We start from the raw sequence: 9394 nt of genomic DNA, 5'->3' as shown, positions 1-9394 counted from the left end.
CCTTTCTTCCTGATTCCACAGTTGGTTCTTGGTCACTTCAGCCATTTCTAGAGTTGCTGGCACACGTACTGTGAGTTTTCTCCATCTGCAAGTATCTGGACTCCCCTTCCACGACTGAAGGGTATTTTCACTGAATATGGAATTTGAGGAGGAGAACCCTTTCCTTTCACCACTTAAAAACCTATGTCTTGATGAGAAATTCCCTGTTGTTGGAAATCTCCCCCTCACCCCCTTGGTAAGATGTTGTTCACTACTTCAACATTTCTTCTTTGTCCCAGGTTCTCATAAATTTGACTATGATGTAACTTGAGGTGGGTTTCTTCAGGTTCATACTGTTTATGGTTCCCACCGCTTCTCGAATCCATAGGTTTATGTCTTTGGCCAAATTTGGGAACTAGGTAGCCATTATTTTTCAGCTACTTTTCCAGTGGTGCCCCTCCCCCCAGCTCCATCCAGGACTCCCATGGTGCATGGTCTAGGTCTTGTGCTGTAAGCACCCTGTCACTCATGCTCCACTTGTTTTCTTCAGTCGGCTTCCGTATTTTTTTACATAACAGGCATCATATCGTATTCTGTCTTCAAGTTCACTGGCTTCCTTCTGTTACTCCATTCTATTTTCGAGCTGATTCATTGAGCTTTTTGTCTCACTGTATTTTACAGATCTAAAAGGTCCACTTGTTTCATCTTTGTATCTTCTCTTTCCTTCCTGAAATCTTCCAACTTTTCCTCTCACTTGTGCTTGCAGTGTGGAAACATTTCAGTCGTGTCTTCTTTCAACTCCTTCCACATAATTCCAGCACCTGTATCATTTTGGGGTTTGGAATCTTTTGGTTATCTTCTCATTTAAATTGAGTTGTTTGTGGTTCTTGGTATGACGAGTGACTTTCAATGCAACTGGGACATTGTGAGTATTATATTGAGATACTCTGAGTCTTATTTCCATCATCTCTTTTTGCTGGTCTCTCCTCACACCCCTCAGCCAGGAGAAGGGACCAACACCTCTTTACTGCCGGGGGGGTTAGAAGCGCAGGTTCGAAGTTCAGTCTCTGTTAACACTGAGGGGCAGGGGTGGGAATGGTCTGTCTTACTCCATTTCCCTATTAGACCCTCAGTGTCTGGGAGGGATAGGGGCACCTGGTTGATGCTCCACGCTTGGCTGCTAGCATTAAGGGGAGTGGAGGGGTTGGCCTCCTTCCTGCCAGGCACTAGTCCATTGGTAATAGAGCCCAGCAGGGAGGTGAAGGGGCATCTCATGACTGCTGGTAGAGCTGGAAGTCCCGGATCTCCATGTGAGGGCACCTCGTTATTGCCCTGATGACACTGTCCAATGTGGAGCTTGGAACCTGGGAAATCAGAAATCTAAACTCCTTATTCCCTTTTAATGATAGTGATGGAATGAGACCTCATTTTTTCTTGTGGTATTCGCTGGGGTAGAGAGATTACCGTCTAAAATGTTCTTTCTTCCGAGGACACCCTTTTCTAAATCCTTGAGCCAGAGACAATAGGCTGTTTCGACTGTGCTCATTCGGGTTTCTTGTTTGCTGTAGAATTCTTCAGCTTCACAAGTGGTTTATATGAGCCCAAAGGCAACCCAGCAACTCAGTTAAACTCCTTCCTTGAGTTTCAAGGTCACTAGTTGGTCTGCCTTCTTCTACCTTGCAACGTTTCCTTGTGTTTTCTTTATATATAAGGTTCAGAGTTTTGTTAAGTGCTTAGCAGAAGGAAGAGGAGGGAGAGTCCCATCTCTCCCAAAGCAGAGGTCCCCTATATGATTCCTTTAATGAAACATGTCTACAAGGCATGACATTCCCGTTAATTTATCAAAAAGGGAGAACGTCTATTTGTTGACAATTCAGGAAGCTCATGGTGTTATCTGCTCACAGCCAGCAGTGAAGACAGAGCAACAAGGCCCTTCAGAGCCCGGGATGGCATTGTTGCTAAGGGATAGCAAGCATTTATAGGGACTGAGTCACAGCGGAAATGAATCGGGGGACCTCTTACATTAGAATAATAGGCTCACATCACCCCCGCAAATACTCATCCTCATGGTCCATGAGGGTAAACATGACTGATGTAAAATCGAGAGGGGTGAAGAGCAGAGAATACATTTTTGATCAAGACATTGTCATGGTGATAACGATTATGATTACATTGTGACGAATTCCCACTTGCTCTGAAACCGCTTCCAGTAACTTCAAACAGGAGGACCAGACAAAAACTGTACCCAGTTGTGACACTCATTGTGAATCACACTCTGCTGTGCTATTCTTGCTTGGATAACAGCTTAGTGCATGTTGTTTCATACTTTAAAGCAGAAATGTACAGTTTGTGTAGCATCGAAATTTTGGCCCACTTCTTTTACTGAAAAAAGGTTGATATAATTTGGAGACTTCGACATTGCCATAGCTAGCATCAATATTATTTTATAGTAGAGGAATGTCGGTTTCATCAAGAGTAATTGAATATCTAGGTTTTGTGCAGTAACATTCAATATTCATGATCTAGAGGCTCTTGGTTCCCTGAGTTCCTGTGGTTGCTTTGTATTACTGTTGATAAGGGTATTTCTGTGGGCAAAGTGGACAAGAATTAAAGAAGGCTTTCAAAGAGGTGTTACTTTATTTATTTAATTTGAAAGACAGATGGTGAGCAAAATCATATTTGTTTGTTTGTTTCAGAGTTAGGAGGATCTTATGGGATCCAAACCATCCCCCTAACATAAGATAGATAACAAATTTTTATTTTTATATACACTTTCTGAGAAGATGAGTTCAAAAATTTAGCAATTAGGGGCACCCGGGTGGCTCAGTCAAGTAAGTGTCTGACTTCGGCCCAGGTCATGATCTCACAGTTCATGAGTTCAAACCCCGTGTCAGGCTCTGTGCTGACAGCTCAGAGCCTGGAGCCTGCTTCGGATTCTGTGTCTCCCTCTCTCTCTGTCCCTCCCCTGCTCACTGTCTGTCTCTCAAAAATAAACATTTTAAAAAATTTTAAACATTAGCAATTACAAAAAGCTTTGTTGAAGTCAAGGTAAACTATTTAGGTGATTCTCATACAAATTATTTGATTTCTGAGCCCATATAGATGTGAGGAATATGAACACCAAAGCTATACGGGACTCAGATATGACAATGAACTCATTTAGGAGCAAGAACACAGTTATTCTATGTCACGGAAAGAGCGTGACTCTGGAGGGAGGCAGACTAGAGTTTGAATTTCCATCGCGGATGTCTGATTCTCACTTAGCCTCCATCATGTTTGTTGCCTCTCTTAGAATATGGGGAGAAAAGGATTATGGGTTCTATAGATCTGAGCGATGAGGAATATCCTTCTTTGGGGGAAGAACACTCCGAAGCCTTTTTTCCCCCTATAGTCTTACTCACCCTTTAGTGGCAGCTAACGTAAAGGGAACAGCACTTCAGGAGAACAACTTCCTACCCTGCTCTCAAGACTCATTTTACTCAATTAAAGGAAAACCACAGCTGTTCCTCTGCAGCTGCTGCCAGATGCTTTCTGCCAAGGGAAACAGTATCAGGAAGTTAAACTAGATCAAATCATCTGAGGCTTGCTGCGGAAATGAACGGTACACTTGGCCTTTCCAGAACACTGTTGGGTCTACCCACGTCCTTTTCCGAAGTGGAGCTAGAGACTGCAAACACCTGGGCATACAGGGCATCCCTTTCCTAAGCCTTTGGTTAGCACCAATCATAACTGAAGGCTCCACCCACCTTGGCCCTTGTTGGAAACATTCTCCTATTCTATTTAAAGTTGGATGTAAAGAAACTAAAATAAAAACAAATGTATATGTCAACAGTAGGGAAATATTTCCCTAATGATGACATGATGTGCAACTGATTTTCAGAAACACTCAAAGCTGAGGGAAGAAAAAGTGTCAGTAAATAGCTATAGACAACTCTCTTTAAAAAAAAAAAAAAAAAATATATATATATATATATATATATATATATATATATATATATTGCCTGCAGTTTCTAGATTCTTGGGAAAGTATAAGAGAGACATCTACTGGAGAGAAGAGGCCATAGCTTGTTTATCAGATGAATGTTCAGTTTCAGGGAGATAATAACACAACTATATTCCCATTGCCCTAAGATTTTATACCATAGACTTCCGAGATGAACACGTTACCATAGTTATGAAGATTCACTTATGAAAATGTGTGAACACCATATGCTCAGAGAAGGCTAAGTTTAATTCAGAAGCTGAATACAGAAACCACTTGGGTAAATCAAACATCTAAATATATTATATATAAATATATATATATATATATATATACATATATATACATATATATACATATATATGAAATTTAAACAATGATGGATTTTTTGTGAAATACTTTTATTTAAAAAATTAAAACATTTCTATAAACTACATACCAAATCAGAGGCACTATTATATTATAAACTAGAAAACTAATATCTCTTAGAAATTGAACTAGCACAGCATTATAACTTAAAACATTACAGCTTGGTACAGGCCAGAATTTGGAAGTAGACAAAAAAAATTAAGTACTGCTTATTGAAGTAATAGAGGCAAAAGGCTAGCAGAGATACACAGATGACAACTGAACGGTTTCTAGAACATAATAAAAGCACGAGTTTCAGGTCCTGCTCCACTGTGGCTGCGGATGAACAGTGTCAAGAGGTTGAAAGTCACGTAAAACTCACTGGAAGCTGAGTTGCACCAAAGCCACAACAAGTCCTGATTGGTTTAAATCAACTTGGACTAACTCTCCATGCAGGTTAGCCTGGGTGTGTGCTGGGGACCTTGTATTAGTCTTGTAGATACACAAAATACAAATCTTTTCAGTATTCTCACGGATACTGGGTCTTAGTTCTGGGTGTAGGATGGGGATTTACACCACAGAAATTTATGTATCACAGTTTGGAGCCAGGGAAGTGCAAGACCAAGGAGCCAGATGATTGAGTTCCTTGTGAGAACCCTCTTCCTGGTTTTCACGAGAGGCCTTCTTACTCACATAGTCAAGAGAAAAAAAAAAAATCTCGTCTCTTCCTTTATTGCAAAGGCATTCATCCTGCCATGACGGCCCCATCCTCGTTACCTGATCTCACCCTAATTGCCTCCCAAAGGTCTCACCTCCAAATAGCATTGCACAGAGGATTAGGATTCAATGTATGAAAAGTTAACAATACTGCATTGTGATTTAAAAAAAAAAATGTCAGAGTAGATCTCCCATTTAGTGCTCTTACCACAAAAGAGAAGAGGCGTAGGGAAACTTTGGGAGGTGATGGGTAGATTTATGACCTAAGGTGTGAAGACGGGTTGGCAGGGGAACACATGGGTCCAAACTCATCAAATTATATGTCTTTAAGGTGGAAGTTCTGTCAGTTATACATCAAAAAGGCTGTTAATAAAAAAATCGTGTTTCTTATTAAGATTGTTTAAAAACAGAATGGTAAAGGAGGCTTTATATATTTGGACTACTAAGGAGTCAACACAGAAGTTAATTAATTAAACTAAACTGTAGTTTCTTCTTTTAGAAGTTTACTGCAATGCTTGCTGATAAAACGACATGAGTGTTCTGTTCAAAGCTGGAAGGATCTGAGATATCAGCTTACTCGCGAGGCAACAAATTATTTGGGGATAGATAAATGATAGATACATAGATACACAGATAGATACACAGATAGACATCAGAATCGTTCTGGTTCTATTGGGAAAGATTATTGCGGACCCCTATCCCTGTGTGTGTCGACAGCATGCCGTAAGAAAATCTTGGATTAGATTGATGGAGGAATAGAATCTGGAAGGAATAATGAAAGGTTGACACACTTCTTATCACATGCTATCTGGAGACTACACCTACGCCACTCAGGCAGAGAGATGAGCTGAGGCCAAAGAGCAGTGACCAGGAAGAAGCTAAATCCTGTGTCCCATAAGGAATACTTGAAGGTCACCTCAGTGAAGCATCCGACTTGATTTCAGCTCAGGTCATGATCCCAGGGTTGTGGGATTGAGCCGCGTGTCAGGCTCTGTGTTAAGTGTAGAGCCTGCTTAGGATTCTCTCTTTCCCTCTCCTTCTTTCCCCTGCTCACACACTCTCTCTTACAAAAAAAAAAAAAAAGAAAAAGAAAAAGAAGAAAAGAAATAACATGTGAAAGTACAGTGAGTGTTTAGGCTGAAGGACAACAGTGTTAGGAAGATCGGCTAGCTACCACGAACCTCAGATGGCACTTAATTCATATGTGAGTAGACGTAGAAATGAGGGAATATATAGGGCGAATAATTCAAGTTTGAAATAAAGAAACGTTTTCCGAGAAAGTTACCTAAAGGAAAAGTAACTTTTTCTCTTGGAAGATACCATTTACGTAATAAATGTTTGTTAAATATCCATGATTACGTACAATTTCCCATCAACTACAGCGTTAAATCGTGTCTCAGGATGTCCGATGCAGCGCGCTCTTTGGAACAGTTCGGAGACAGACCTCCGGCTGGTCCACGGAGCAATGATGAGACAGGGGAATGATAAAAGCGAGCGTTCATTGAGATGGCCTGTTTGCTGTCTCGGAGCACTTCCTACAGGCACCTCCTTCCTCGATGCCCCTGTCCCACGTGACCCCGACATCGGCGGTGGGGCTGTCACTCTCCTACAAACGTAAAAGAAACACGTGCAAAACGTGCATGCAGCTTGCTGTTTCCTGGCGGGACCGGGGAGGTGGGAATACCCTTTCAAACAATAATCCAAAGGCATCCACACACATAAACAGGAGCGCCGAAATGAATTTGCCGATTTATGCAAAAGTACTCAACACCCACAGGGCGTAAAATGTAATGTGGGCAACATCTTTCCCAAGAGTAGAAATTAATTGGCTCTCCACCTAATAAAGTCCATTTGAATATGAATGAAAAAAGAATTATTATCGTTACCTTCAGTTTTCTACAGCTTAAAGAGGTATAAAGTAGCATAGCCAAAAAAAAAAAAAAAAAAAAAAAAAAAAAAAAAAAAAAAAAAAAAGAAAAGAAAAGAGACAGAAAGGTTCAGAAGCTTACAGGATCAGATAACCTCTAAGGTCCGCTGGATGCTTCACTATTTCGTTAAAAGAACACAAAGTAATCTCTCTGCACATTTTAAAGTCTTCGAAATACTTTTTGGGAATAACCTAATCAGGGTGTCACAAGGATAGAGCATTAAAAATAATTTTATACCCGAGATCACTCTGTGATGTCTGAATGTATCTTTAAAGGGACTCAAAGAAATAAATGACATTGTTACAACACATCACATTCCATTCCTGTCTCTCTGAGCCACATTGTTCAACACGTTCATAAAGACAATAAAATAGGAATAAAATTGTGCCCGCCCTACTTCATTCTAGCAAGACGTGGTGCTAACACGCACGTCTATGAAATACTTGAAAATGAAAGACTTCATCTATCTCATGTTGAGAATCCTGTCTAATGAGTTTGCTTTTTATGTCTAACAATTCATAAAACATATAGTTTTGTTTTTCAATATGTTTTTGCTAACAATAATTGTAACAATGAGTTAATCTAAAATAAATGTTAGCCCAATGCCTTTTGAAGACAGAGAATTTTAAAAATTAAATGGGTATGCTCAATTTTGTGGCACAGACATATGGCAGGACATTCCGTGAAACATGTTACAAACATTCTGCGGTAGAAGTGGGAAGAACATATAGATTCAAGGAGAAACTGGTCAATATAAAGATGTTGGCTTTTACGGAAGAGCTGGTTTATGGGGCGCCTGGGTGGCTCAGTCGGTTAAGTGTCTGACTTCAGCTCAGGTCATGATCTTGAAGTTCATGGGTTTAAGCCCCGAGTTGGGCTCTGTGCTGACAGCTCGGAGCCTGGAGCCTGCTTTGGATTCTCTTGTCTCCCTGTCTGTCTGCCCCTCCTCAACTCACTCTCGGTCTCTCTCTCTCCCTCAAAAGTAAATAAGTATTCATTCTTTTTTAATAAAGAAGAGCTGGCTCCAGTGTATTTTAAATGGCTCGTGCTGAATATTAAATTGCCATAATATTTAGATTTCATTGAATACTCGCAAAGGATTACATAACAACTTTATTTTGCATTGTGCAAATATACTTTATTGCTGCATTTTGTCCTTTACCACAATGTATATTATAATGAAAAATTATAGACATCTATTTCAAGAGATATGAGAGGACCCTGGTTTTTTAAAAATGTAAAAAGGAGTAAAGGGACAACCACCAAAAAAAAAAAAAAAAAAAAAAAAAAAAAAAAAAAAAAGCAAGGACTGTGCTTGATAAACAAATGAGGGCGGATTTGGGAGCGAAGCTGGTACTCACCCACCAGCACCAGCATCTTGGTCACTAAGACACTGTGAATGGGTCTGCGTCTCTCCCTACGTATCATTCTTAGATATGTATTTTGGGAATACTTATACTTAACACGTATACTTATTTTGGGAACACTTAGCTTTTTCAAGATGGCTGTGATTGCTTTGATACACCTCAATACACCATTCTCCTTCCCTGTTATCGAGTATATTCTTCAACATGCAGCCAGAATAATTTTTTAGTGAAGACAAATGCTATTACTTTTTTTTTTTTTTTAAAGCTTTCCAGGGCTATTGGCACAGAGACCGCCAGAATCCACCTGCCTGGGTCGACAACCTGCGACCCCAAACCGCCCCCCCCTTCTCCTCTACCCTCACTTCTTTCCAGCCCACCCCTCCCTTCCACTTCCCAGGGTCCTACCGACTCCTTCCCTCTGGACCGGTGCTCACGCTGCCCTCCTCCCGCCCACCCCCAGTCCTTATCAGCGCCTTCCCATCACATTGCGGGTCAAGTCTATCTGCCTGGGATAATTCTTCCCTGATCAGCAGGCTACAACAGGCCCCCAATTTTACCTTCCCAGCATCCCCCGTGTTTACTTGTACCGCCTTTCATGGCTGTTGTAAAGTACATTTGTGGAATGATTTGATTACCTTTAATCTCTGTGAGTTCTGTGAAGGCAGGAATTAATACATTTGCACACCATGTTATACCAGAATCTGCTTCACTGCCTAGAATAGAGTAACCATTCGACACTTCAGGAAATAAAATGAATGAGTATTTTATCAGACACAATCTACCTAGAGGAGGAAAAGCAGAGAATTTAGAAATGGCCACTATGTTCTGGAAAACAGTGTGGAGGTTCATCAAAAAATTAAAAATAGAATTACCCTATGACCCAGCAACTGTACTACTAGGAATTTATCCAAGAGATACAGGAGTGCTGACTCGAAGGGGCACGTGCACCCCAATATTTACAGCAGTGCTATCAACCATAGCCAAATTATGGAAAGAGCCAAAATGTCCACTAAGTGATGAATGGATAAAGAAGATGTGGTCTATATCTGTATCTATATCTATATCTTTATCTA

Source organism: Felis catus, chromosome D3, assembly GCF_018350175.1.
Source record: "Felis catus isolate Fca126 chromosome D3, F.catus_Fca126_mat1.0, whole genome shotgun sequence".
NCBI classification, from domain to species: domain Eukaryota; kingdom Metazoa; phylum Chordata; class Mammalia; order Carnivora; family Felidae; genus Felis; species Felis catus.
This window is presented reverse-complemented; position numbering follows the sequence as displayed.